Source organism: Lepisosteus platostomus, chromosome 9 (assembly GCF_059453375.1).
Source record: "Lepisosteus platostomus isolate fLepPlt1 chromosome 9, fLepPlt1.hap1, whole genome shotgun sequence".
NCBI lineage: Eukaryota > Metazoa > Chordata > Actinopteri > Semionotiformes > Lepisosteidae > Lepisosteus > Lepisosteus platostomus.
The window spans coordinates 54,567,095-54,580,694 of NC_142619.1; the positions used below are offsets into that span (position 1 = coordinate 54,567,095).

Consider the following 13,600-nt stretch of genomic DNA (forward strand, 5'->3'; position numbering starts at 1 on the left):
TTACCAGTTAAACCAGTTGAATGCTGGATGTTAACAGGTGTACATGATCATCCCACCTTGTTTTTTATTTTTATCATAGCAGCCATTTAAGAGCTTAATTAACTCAGTTAACAGATTCCCTTTTACATTTATTCGTAACCCAGCGACCTACTGTATTTAGACCACAGAGCATTTATTGGAGCAATCTGAGACAGGTACCCCACTTCCCAGCTCAGATTTGAACTCATGAGCTTTGTGTTCGGGAATCCCAACAGCTTCTCTGGACTGCTGCCACATATAGTGCTTTTACTCCCAAAGGAAAAAAGGGCAAAATGGCCAGCGTCCATATCACCCTGCAACTACAACTGGCAGCCCACTGCAGCCCAGCAGGTGTGAGTCTGGTCAGTACCCGGATGGGAGACTCCTGGGAAAGCTGAGGTTGCTGCTGGAAGAGGTGTTAGCGGGACCAGTAGGGGGCTCTCACCCTGCGGTCTGTGTGGATCCTAATGCACCAGCCTAGTGATGGGGACACTAGACTGCAAAAAGGTGTCGTCCTTTGGATGAGACAGGGGCCTCAGATTTGGTTCTCTGTGGACATTAAAAATCCCAGGGTGTTTCTTGAAAAGACTAGGGGTGTTACCCCAGTGTCTTGGCCTTTACCAATCATGGCCTCCTGATAATCTGTAAACTTCTTCACTCTGTTCTCCTCCCCACTGAGAGCTGGTGTGTGGGGAGTGCACTGGCGCACTATGGCTGCCGTTGCATCATCCAGGTGGGGCTGAACATTGGAGGTGGTGGAGGGGAGTGTCCAGAAAAGTGCTACATTCTGTAAGTGTAAGCAATTATTATTAATTAAGAATTAATTGGGATTCCTCAGTACTTTGTAATGCAGGAGGGAACCCTCCTAAACTACCACAGATAAACATAGGCGTTCTCTGGTCTGGGAGCTTTCCTATGTTCTTTGAGCACTGAAGCGCAGCACCCAGCCTGAAACTGCCAGCATCCCCCAGATAGATCAGAACACTCACGGGCAGGTGAATCACCGACTTTAAGGACAAGAGACAGATTTCCGTCGTCCTCCAGGGCCAGGGTATTTCCATTTCCCCCATGATCCCGCCAGCAGGAAGGAATGGGAATGGGACTGGGACTGGGCTGCGAACGTTTAACAACCGTCTGGATTCATGCTGCAGCTTGCTCCAGCTGTTCTGCCTGCCCACAGAGGGCCCACGCATCCTCGTGGAGGAGGGTCCTAATAATTTGGCCGCTGAGTGTTTATCGTGGCAAACATGCCATCGGAGCAAGGAGACCATCTGACTCTAGGTTCACAGGGATACGTTGAGGCAGGAGGGGATTTTAAAACCGCGGTGAACGAGACTGACGTCGGATTTTAAATTACACACTGCACGTTGGCTGCACGATGAGTGGCGATGCTTAATGACCATGCACAGTGAACTCATGCTCTCGATCAGCTGGTCATTATCCTTGCCAGGGTGCTGTCTGAGTGAACAGCTTATGTAAAGAAGACAGGATGTCTTCTTACCTATTAGAAAAATAGGGCAGCGGGAGTCTCAAGCCTCAGGTCAGCTCATTCCTATGTAGTGCCTTGCAGTCACCAGAAAAATCCTGAAAATATTGGCAACAGAGTGGCAAACAGTGTAGAAGCAGCAGAAGGTTCAAGCTGATAGTGAACAGCTCTTCCTCATTCATACACTGGTGAGTATGCCCATCTGTTACATGACTGGGGCTTGATTCACCCGCATAGAAGCTCAATTCCCTACACCTCAATGTCTGAAGGAACAGAACCTTTTTAGTCTTGAACACAGAAGACTACAAGGGGACCTTCTGCAAGAGTTCATAATCCTCAAAGGTAGTGATGCAGCCAACCCAGATTCCTTCTGTATAAACAGTACAAAACTAATAAGAGGTCACAAGTGGAAACTATGGGAAAGTGCATTTAAAACCGAGAACAGGAGGCACCTCTTCACAAAAATAAAGGTTGTGGGAGTGTGGAACAAGCTATTCACCCATGTTGTTGATGCCCATACTCTGGTTCTTTCAAGAAACAGCTGGATGATCCTTGAATCAATTAAGTACTAACTACCAAATATACTGATGGAAAAAAGAAATGCAACACCTCCTCCACACTCTGGCCCTCCCATCTGTGTGGAACAGGCTTCACTCATCTGTGAAGAGGACACGATGCCACTGCTGATCGGGTGGCAGATCTGAAACAATCTCTCGGATGGACCAGTCTGATGTGTCGGTCCTGCTCTGGTGTGGTCACTTGAGGGTGACTGGATCTTGGACGTTTTCCTGCTGGTCTGCTGAAACCTTCCGTGCAGTCTGGACACAGTGGAGCGGCTGACTCCATAGTGTCTGGCAACGCTGGCACATGACATGCCTGCCTGCAGCATCCCAATGGCCCTCTCCCTTGTGTCTGGTGACATTCGAGGCATTATGGAATGCACAGAAAACAGACTAAGTCTGGCCTTTTTCTTGCAGTGTCCTTAGCTTTGAATTAAAGCCTTTTTAAAGGTGACCTGATCAGGCATTGTTCCACCTGGACCTCATTGGGTAAAAGTGCATCTAACTAGCTTTCGTGTGACTGGCAAGTTGCAATGCCTCACTGCACAAACTGTATTGCTGGTCAGAGGGCTTAAAACAAATTGACAACTTTTGTGAAAGTACATAAGCTATAACTATAATAGTCTCATTCCAGAAAATGCTGTGTTCCTTTTTTCCTTCAGCATAGATCAGATGTGCCAAATGGCCTCCTATGTTACAAATAAAGGCCTGTAACCTTTCTTGTGCTCTTATGTTTGTTCACGTGTGGAACAGGCAGCTCAGCCATTCTGTTGAAGTTAACCCGGTACCTTAAAATCCTTCACAGAAATCATGGATGAGATCTTTGGAACATTGATGCAGCCATCTACCAGGTATTTCACTCCGAAGTTCAAAATCTGCTGAGGGTATAAAGGGATCAATCAGAACAATAGGTGTGCCTGATCCTGTCATGGGAGGGTAGAGGTGGTGTGGAGCACCTTGAGCAGCCATGTTGTTGAAGCTGATACCCTGGCGTCTTTCACAAAACAGCTGGATGACACCCGCGCCTCAAGTAGCTCCAAGGCTACCAGCTATATGGGCTGAATGGCCACTTCTTGTTCATGACCGTTCTTAAACGGTGGGACAAATGAACGCCACTCTTTTGGAACCTTCTTTACGATCTCAAGCACGGGTCTAACGCCAGCCACTACAAGCATTGCTGTGAGAGCTGACACGCGCTGATGGTTTTCTAGGCAGTGCACACGCCCAGGACCGATAATGGCTCAAATGAATGGGAGTCTTGTGACCTAACCCACAGCAGCAGATGCAGGCAAAGCGGTCATACAGAACTGCTGCATCCACTTTGCTGCTCTAGCCTATCATTTCTCTTGGCAAGAAAATAAAAATTCTATAAATATATATGTTTGAATCAAAACTATGAATATAGAGTAAATGAGGCTGAATAAGCAAAGTACCTGTTTCTCCCTGCCAGCCCATTTAAATTCATACCCATGATTCATAGCAACCTACATCCTGTATACTGTATTATATACAGCTTGCACAACATCCTAAACACCTTTGATACTCAGCCCACGTTTCCAGGATATCTGTGGCACTCTGATTTCATGAGCTCATATAATCTGGTATTTGCAGATGCCTATCTGGAGTAGGCAAGCTCAAATCCAGTCTTTCAGACCATTGGACTGCGGGGTTTACAAGAGTTTACAGCAGGATCTGGTGATTGAAAATAGGACAAAAAAGCCCAGTAATAAAATAAAGAAATGAAATAAAAGTCCTCATAAAGATGGGCTGACCACTGTAGGCATCTTAAGAGACACTCAAACAAGAAAGGTATGGAAAACGCATCCTCTGTGTTTTTGTGTCACAGTTTAGAAAGACTACACCCAGAGTGTCGTTCTCCAGTGTTTTCCAGCTCGAACCATCTTGTACTTCAAAACCAGTTGCAGTGAGGAAGAGACTGACCCACCTCCTGTGGTCTTGCCATTATGTGAGGCTTTCTGGGCCCAGTTTGAGGACTGGTCACAGGCCCTCTCACCTCACCTCTGCTGCTTTCATCACATATGACATCTCTCCCGTCAAACTGCCCTCTGATGTCTTTGACAGGATTCGGGTGAGCAGGGGAAAGGACGCCCCCTGGAGGAGAGGAACATGGGTGTACTAGAACCCCAGTTCCAGTGGAAATTGGGGTGGAAGGAAGCAGAAGATCGGTGGAAAACAAGAACTGAAGAATTTAACTCTGTCACACTACTCCAGAACATATGGAAGAAAAAAAATAACCTGAAGAGATGCATTGAAAACAGTTTCTTTAAATAATCATTCAATTTCTTGACCTGAACAGAATGTATTTTGCGGTTGTTTTTGTATTACTCACTTCATGTGTGCCTGTGTACTCTATTAGGAATATACACTATACACTGTAATAATGTAAAGTTTTTGTGCGCGGAAAAAAATGAAATTGAATTTCGAACTCGGACATAAAAGTTCGGATAGAAATGGCTAGACCCTCCTGCGGTGCTCAAGAAACGAAGGTGGTGAGAATAAAGTTTGTTTAAGGCCCGGCCGTCCCCTGCAGTGCCTCGAAGGCAGAATGAAAAGCCTGACCGGTCTCAGCTATGCAGTGATCTCGCAGCATGCTGAAAATGGGGAGAGACAGAGCTCTGTAAGTCAATGCCTGTCAAAGAGGTAAACTCAGCACACAGCTTGGGTGTATTAAAAATACAGGTCAGCAGGGAGTAGTAACAGGACTCGTGATGGACAGGCTGTGACTGACCCCTCGCTCAGTGTGTCCTTATTGCACTCCAGGGAAAACGCTTGACTCCAGAATGCAAACAGACCCGGAGTACAGACGTGTCTCCTCTATTATTGGGATTGCTGCCATTAATTGGAAATCCTTGGTGGAGAACAAGAAAGATAAACTTTGGAACGTATCTGGAATCTTGTCTGCGTCGGAACTGATCTGAATGTACTCTGAAAATCTGAGAGTTGTGCGGTGGTCTCAGAGAGGCAGTGATATTGGCGCACCCAGCTCAGACGGTCTCATACAGTCTGCACAGTATTATTAAAATTAGACCAGTTACATGCTGCTTAAAGCCTTAGCACTGTTAAGGCTTTCTCTGCTGTCCACAACATAACCCAAGAGGCAGCACCACCAGACTGACAGAGGTGTCGGTTTAGTCGGCAACAACAGTGGAATCCAAGGTATCTCAGGTATGGAGTCTGCACTCCACACCGGCAAATAATAAACTAAAATAGCTCTTTAACCCGAGCAGTCAATATCTGAGGGAGGGATTTACGTGAAGCCCTCAGGACATTTGAAGGAAACAAGGCCAAAGCTGAGCATCCCTTCGAAGTGAAAGTCTGAGAAGGTTTTCAGTAGAGTCTTGGGCTGGGCGTAAGGAGATAGTACAGTCCTTGCGTTTCTCCTGCAGGTGGAAGGTGACTATATTCAGTTTCTTTAAGAAGAGAGTAGCGAAGGTGTTTTCATTATAAACTTGCAGGGGTCTGAAAAAGGTCTGAAGGTCAGGTCTGTTTGTGAGGCCAGTAGGTTAGGCTGAATTCTCATTTATTTTAAACCAAAAATGCAATTAGATCTTCATGAAAGTCTATGAAAATAACCTGACTGTCCATATAACACCAGGACATTATAGATGGATTATTTATTTAATTTTAATCCAACAGTAAATGTTCTTGTGCGAATAAGTATGCGAAGCCTGAGATTTCGGATCTGTGGCACCTCCTTCAACAGCAACGACTTCAACTAGACGCTTCCTGTCCATGGCAGAACTGCTTCAAGTCAGTGACTGTTTGGGGGTTTCTAGCATGCGCAGCTCACTTCAAGTCCTACCATAACATTTCAATGAGGTTTAGATCCAGGCTTTAATTTGGTCAGTCCAAAATGTGAAATCTCATCTCCTCCAGCTGCTCTGTTGTAGATCCTGCAGGCGTGTTTAAGATCGTTGTCATCTTACACAACTTACCTTCGGCTCAGCTTCAGCTGGTGAATGGATAGCATGACGTTCTCCTTAAGAATGTGCTGACACAATGCCGGAAATGTATCAGAGGAACCCTCAAATGTCACACACTTGGAGCAGTTCTGTGAGGAAGAATAGGACTAAATTCCTAAAACACCCATGCGAGAGACTGATAAGCAGTCACAGGAAGTGTCTAGTTGAAGCCATTGCTTCTGAAGGAGGGGCCACATATACAGCATCTAAAGCAGCACATTCTTATTCACACGTGGATATTTACTGTCGTATTAGATAATTAAATAACCTATCTATATCTAATGACTTTATGTTGTATGTTCAGCCGTTTATTAAGACTTTCATGAAGGTATAATTGCGCTTTAGGTCTAGAATATCCAAGAATACGGACATAGAGGAGCTGTGACCCAAAGCCACGAGCACCATCAGTGTTGCTCAGTGATACTCGCTCAACTATCTCTGCCAAACTATGACTCTCCTGTCACCAGCATTTCCAATAAGAACAAACCGGCGAGTGACCTACACCGCGTGGTCACGGCCCAGTCAGAGCTAAACATTCAGAGGATTTTGTTTTATTATTGTTGTTCAGGAAACCGAAACTGAATGCAGGGTTTGAGATGGTGCTGAAGGGCGAGGAAATGGCCCGGACTGAGATCACAGAGAAAGAAACTAGTCTCGGCTGTCTCGGTTAATCCACACCGGACTTGCCCTCATCAGATACTGTGTGTGTCAACAGCAATTGATTTGCTGGGTTTGCAATTCTGTGTTTGTAGAGGTCAGAAGATAAAAGAATCAATAATTTGGTGAGTGGACAGTTTAGCTTGGCTTACTTCTATTTACTGAACACATTAGAACACGAATTCACGTTTTCTTTCTGAACAAAATGCCACACATTCCCTCCGTGATCTACACAGGCTTTGCTGAAAGAGGGTTTTGGTTTCTCTTGTAAGGTACTGTACAATGTGCACTATGCAAAAAGCTGTTCTCCTGCAGGCCGTGCGATTGTGATCCTTCAGTGTTACTGAAGCAGTCGGCTACCAGCAAGTACCCTGGTGAGTAAAACATGCCGAAGAAGCTCCTGTTATTATAACCTGTACACTTTTTCCTGTGCTCCCATTTTGCTAGGCTTTGTTTGTGATTGCATCCTCTGTCAATCTTTAACCTTTTCTTCCTTTTGGGGGGGGGGGATTGCGTAATGTTTAAAGGTTTATATGTCTGAGCCTTTGCACTTTCAACATGCATCCATGCAGAACTCAGCTGAGATTCCCTCTACCCCCGTGTTTGAAATGCTGATTCTGAAATCATCCATCCATCTGTCCACTGCTAGACAGCCGCCTATTCCTGGTCATGGCTGTGTCAAGTCAAAGCCTGTCCTGACAGCACAGGGCACAAAGTAGGGATTATACCCTGGACGGGACCGCAGTTCATCGCAGTGGCTTTGAAATCACCGAAAAAGGACATTCTTGACATAACTACTCCCCTTCTGATTGGCATTGGACTGTGGCGCGTGCAACAGCCGCGAAGCGCGACGCAGCTGAAACAGGCCCCCGAAGTGGAGGAGAGTCCCGAGCTTTGCGAACATCAGAGCCCAGTTCCCTCACCTGAGCCACACCGAGCGGCGACAAGTCTTCCAGCCTGCTTCTGTGACGTGAGCTCAATAAGGTCAATAAGCTCAATAAGGTCAGGGAGGGCATGTTATGGTGCCGTCCTCCACACAGCATTCCTTCATAAGGAAAATGCCGGTAATAAAAAAAACAACAACGGGCTGAATAAAAATCCCTCTGATGAAAATATGTTGCTTGCTCACTGCAAACAGGTTATTATGCATCATTATAACTCTCTTAAACACTCGCACGCACACACGAAACACCCAGCATCAGACACTCTGCAGACAGCAGAAACTCATGCGGACACACACACACACACAGTTCCTGTGGCTTGTGTGGTTGTCTTTGCAGCCCATTTTTTTGGCTTTATTTCTTCATATTTTTAAGGAATGTTCTCATTACAAGCCCAGTCTTTGTAACAGCTATCGGGAAAAAGACATCAGAACCTTCTGGTCTTAAAATTGTTCATGAGGTTTAGTTAAAAAAGGGAAAGTTAAAGAGAAGTACAAAGGTTAAAAGCTCCTGTACTGCTACAGTTCAATTTAACCTGACTGTAATTGCAACAGAAACTACAGTAAACTGCAATTAGTACAAATAAAACTATGTCATATACAAAAATGACAATAAAATCAGGAATCACGAGTGTGCACCTGGTCAGTAGCTGAAAGGGAGACTCCTGGGAAAGCTGAGGTTGCTGCTGGAGGAGCTGTTAGCGGGGACAGTAGGGGGCGCTCACCCTGTGGTCTCTATAGGTCCTAATGCCCCAGTATAGTGACGGGGACACTATACTGTAAAAAGGTGCTGTCTTCCGGATGAGACGTAAAACCGAGGTCCTGACTCTCTGTGGTCATTAAAAATCCCAGGGCGTTTCTCGAAAAGAGTAGGGGTGTAACCCCAGCATCCTGGCCAAATTTCCCATTGGCCCTTACCAATCATGGCCTCCTAATAATCCCCATCTGTGAACTGGCTTCATCACTCTGTTCTCCTCCCCACTGAGAGCTGGTGTGTGGGGAGCGTACTGGTGCACTCTGGCTATTGTCACAACATCATCCAGGTGGGGTTGCAGACTGGTGGTGGAGGGGATCCCCATTACCTGTAAAGCGCTTTGATTGGAGTGTCCAGAAGAGGGCTATTTAATTGTAAGCAATTATTATTATTATTATTATTATTATTATTATTATTATTATTATTATTATTATTATTAACTTCCTACTCCTTCTTTTCTCTTGTGCCTCCGTGGAGGGGCTAGAAGGCTGAGATGTGTCAAGACTGCACCATCTCTGACCATAAACTCCTCAAGACCCATCCTTTCATCACTGCTGAGACTTCACTGCTCCGAGCACACTGTCTGAGCCCCGAATCGTACTGTTTCAGTTACTGTGCTGTGTTATCACACTGACCGCTTTAGGTTAGTATAGACTGGATATTTTGTTAGTTTTTGGTGCTCATTTATAAAGCTGTGACCCAAACGGTATGAAGCAAAGTAACTTTCTCTGGGGTGCAACCGGTGTACTCTGCCAACGTTTTGAACCCATAGCCCCCCTGGCTACGAATCCCGAACCTTGACCACTGGTCCTCACTCAGACACCGTGAGGCTGCATGCATACAAGCTTTAGCTAAATAAATGCATGGACAATAGTAACTCCAATCCTCTCTGTAGGATTCTTCTAGCGCTGTGAGCTCTGTTTCCCAACCTCAGTGTGCCCCCTGCAGCAAGCCAGGTGACTGGCAAACCAACATGTTCAGTTTCCAGCCTGGGTGTGGCTAGAGTTGACCACAGATTCGTCGGCCACCTCTGTGCAGACAGACCAACTGAAGCCGCTCACTAGAAATGGCCTTCTGGACAGGACCTGTGGAAACAGGCACACTGGGATAAATATAGGAGGACTTTGGAAGGAGTAAAAAAAAAAACCACTGTGCTAACATCTGATCCCCTGGAATAGATGCAGTCTCTCCCAAAGAGACAGGACTCATGGACGCCACCCCACAAGCATGCAGTGAGTGTAGACCAAGTATAGCAGAGTTGCCGCATAATCCCTCAACACGCTGAAAGAAGACACAAGGCTAGTGTCAGTGAACACCGCACCAGGGCAGTGTAAGTATCTGTGTTGGAAACGCGCTGAAATGAAGGTGCCTGTGGAAGCACTGGTTGGTGTTTGTTGTTTTGAGGGCAGAAAAGGAATGATTAAGTCCTAATAAGAGCTTTCGAGTAGATTATAAACCTCACGGACACAAAGGTAGTTCACCAGCTCGAAGGTCACCTTGGCTCATTTCACTTGTCCAGTTTAGAACGGGGGACCTCATCGGCCTGCTGTGGAATGAGAAGAACATAGGAAGGATTATGCTCTTGCTTGTTGTGAAACGATTTAATCTGTTCCCAATTGCTGAAACTTGAAACTTCAAACTGACTCGATCGTGCTTTTTTGTTTCTGACCTGTCAGACTTGAGGTCTCTGTGGGCCTGAAAGTGTGAATGAGCTCTACTGGTGATAAGTGCCTCCTGTGCCTACTAGACTCTGAAGATCAACAGCAGCTCCCTCAGCATTGCTGCTATCTGCCAATATGTTACAGCACAAAAGCGCACACATGGAGCTCTAAAAGGGTGAGTGTGTGTATATTAGAAGCAAGTATTTCTGGTTAATCCAAATACAAAATACAATTTTTAATAAAAAAGTTCATCCTTGCTTATATGCTCTCCTTTCCTTATAGTCTATGTATGTCTCCATGTGGGTTTTATATAAATATGATACTAGCAACCAGCAGAACAACATGAGATAAATGACCTCTTATTTTGTAAACTAAACACTGCAGAACCCTGATCACCAGCCCCCAGGAGGAGACAGACTGGATCCCTGATCACCAGTCCTGCAGGAGGAGGCAGACTGGATCCCTGATCACCAGCCCCACAGGAGAATGCAGTCTGGATCCCTGATCACCAGCCCTGCAGGAGGAGGCAGACTGGATCCCTGATCACCAGTCCTGCAGGAGGAGGCAGACTGGATCCCTGATCACCAGCCCTGCAGGAGGAGACAGAGTAGATCCCTGATCACCAGCCCTGCAGGAGAATGCAGTCTGGATCCCTGATCACCAGCCCTGCAGGAGGAGGCAGACTGGATCCCTGATCACCAGCCCTGCAGGAGAATGCAGTCTGGATCCCTGATCACCAGCCCTGCAGGAGGAGGCAGACTGGATCCCTGATCACCAGCCCTGCAGGAGAATGCAGTCTGGATCCCTGATCACCAGCCCTGCAGGAGGAGGCAGACTGGATCCCTGATCAACAGCCCTGCAGGAGGAGGCAGACTGGATCCCTGATCAACAGCCCTGCAGGAGGAGGCAGACTGGATCCCCAGGACTGTACAGGAGCGTATTCAAACTAACACATAGCCTTAGGTTACAAGTGGTTGCAAAATACAGCAAGGCGATGGAGAGCAATTGAGTGCCAGGGCTCTCCCATCTCTCGACCTGAGGCAGTACAAAGTGTTCACTGGCACAGACGCCAGTCCAGGAATAGTTCAGCTGGCAGGAGCTCAGAAGAGAGGGAGGGAGTTCAGAGTTACAGGTCAAGCTAAGGGGCAGTCTCCGAGTCTGAAAGAGCATATTTATTTATTATTATCTGCTTAAAACGTTATTGACATGACCTGAGGTAAAGGTAACAGTAAAGACCTCAAGTGGATTTCTAACTCAAATCTCAGAATTTTGACGACACGGTCTATTTTAAGAAAAGCTAAAATGGTAATGGATCTGTGTGGAGTTTGCACTGACAAGGTCGAATGTGTTGTGAAGTGCATTCTCATTGGTTACTAGAAACCGTTGATACTATACAATTCATAGCGTAAGAACAGATTGTGGGTGTAGTTCTGCACCTCTGCGCATTGTGCACTTGTCTGATGGTACAGGAGCCACAGGGAGGCTGTGCAGTACAATCTGCCATCACCAGGATACTTCGGATTAGGGCTGAGGCTGAAATACTCACATACAGGAAATGATGGTGACCCCCCGACCTGTCCTCAGTAGTGCTGTGGTCTGTCATGTGCAGCACTGGACAACAGGTTTGCTGTGCAGAGAAGGCCGAGCTGCCCTGGGCCCTTCGAGTCTTCAGGAAAGACTGCCTCTGTGGGAAAACCACCTCCTCCAAGCCCCTTTGATGGCTCTGATTGCCTGAGGGACTGCTTTTATCGCGATTATTAGAGGGGATAATGAAGTATTTGTGGTATTTGGAAGAAGAAGGAGAGCATTTGTTTCCACGCCAGGATATTGCATTGTTCCAGTGGCTAGGAAGCTCTCTCTCTCACACACTCACACACACACACTCACGTCCATACTATATATCCCGGGGCCAAAACATACCTGCTGTGTGCCATATGCACAGAAGGGCCCACCTGTACAGGCTGAAGGAGATCTTTACAGACAGCCATCAAGGCTCCGAAGCTAAAGTCCTTTCTATCGTCTCTGCTAGCTGTCTCTTGTGATGAGTATTCAGCATCACCGCGTTCCTGCTCCCGGTTTTGCATTTTTTCAGAACGATGAAAAAAAAAATGCCGTACATGTCGTCCTCACATTTAGTGAGCCTGTGCTACACGGACATATATGTCTGCCTGTCCCACGTTCTGCCCTTCCGTTATCTTTAATTCTGCTGACGTGCATTGTGCTTCCTGAACTATGACGGGACGTACGGTACAAGCCAACTCCGTCGGTCGCCCAACACAGGAACGCGAGAGCATTTGGGTCGGGCAGGAGGGGCGACGCTGCGGTGGTACTGCACTGCCCTCTGGTGGTGAAAAGCCGAAAGGTGCCTGTTCTGGCGGCTTCACCTCTGCCGAAGCAGCGACTTCGGTTGGATCCGCAGCGTCGAGGATGACTGATTCTTGCGTGAGTTTGACACGCACCCCGCCGAGATCAGGTATATCGGTTAGCGATCTGAATATCGGTTAGCTCTCCTAATATGTGACCTGTTGGACTTCAATTTTTAAAAAAAGTCTCAATATACCATGCATTCTTAAACAGAATTACACCAGGACGTCCAACATTATTTATGTACAGTATTGGTAAAGTCCATCATAACAAATCGATTGTATATGAACAGAAGCCATCGACATCAGGATAGACGAGCTCTTAGGGAATAATGCATGCTTAAAAGCTCATTAGTTTGTGTTTGCAGCACATCTTTTGAGCAGAGCTTTCTTTATTTTCTTTAAAAGTAATTGTATAACTTAACACATTTTTTCATAAATATATGTTGTACATTTGCTTGCATTTTACTAAGGCTTTCTTAGAGATGGTGTTTACAGAAATTGCTCGCTTTTCGGCAGTATTATTTAGCAGCGACTCGGGCGAGGTGAAACTACTGTACCGAGAATAAGACGAGACAGATTACACCTGAAATTAGAGTCAGGACATATTCTGTCGTCTTTTTTTTCCCCTTTAAAAAAACATGCACTGGGATTCCAGAATGTTTCTCGGTGAATACTAGAAAAACTAGCTGACCCGAGAAATGTTTTATTTGTGAAACGAGGAGAAATGTGATATGTTGTGAACGAACAGGAGTAGGTCATTATAAGAGACTTTTAGGATCTGAACCAGCTGTAAGTATAAATGTATCAGTCTCTATGGGGGGTCTAGGTTTGACATATATGCATGTATATGTATATATATTTGGCCATCTCCTAATTTTGCAATTTGTCACGTTTTGCAATTACTGAAAAAGCCCAAAATGGGTGGTCTTACCAGCTCTTCCTCGTTAGTATAGTGGTAAGTATCCCCGCCTGTCACGCGGGAGACCGGGGTTCGATTCCCCGACGGGGAGGCTGAAATTTTTTCGGGGGCTAAACTCAGATTTATGCCTGATTATTGTAATGTTGGTTTTGGCGGGGTAGGACTTTTTTTTTCCCCCTGCTGGATGTCATGTCACATGGTGGCGTTTTCTGTTTTTGGATGATGGCCGTGGAATTAATATAAACAGAAGAATACA

The 13,600-nt window shown here is 46.0% G+C and overlaps 1 long non-coding RNA gene and 1 other non-coding gene across 2 annotated transcripts; one reads left to right on the forward strand and one right to left on the reverse strand.

The window, feature by feature from the left end:
• Positions 1-7,986: 7,986 nt before the first annotated feature.
• LOC148655260 (uncharacterized) lies at positions 7,987-11,485 on the reverse strand. The gene is made up of 2 exons (XR_015941233.1): positions 9,895-11,485; positions 7,987-9,483 (listed from the first exon to the last, which is right to left on the reverse strand). It is a non-coding gene; the product is annotated as an uncharacterized LOC148655260 (long non-coding RNA).
• Positions 11,486-13,363: 1,878 nt separating this feature from the next.
• On the forward strand, positions 13,364-13,435 carry trnad-guc (transfer RNA aspartic acid (anticodon GUC)). The gene has a single exon. It is a non-coding gene; the product is annotated as a tRNA-Asp (tRNA).
• The last annotated feature ends 165 nt before the right edge of the window (positions 13,436-13,600 follow it).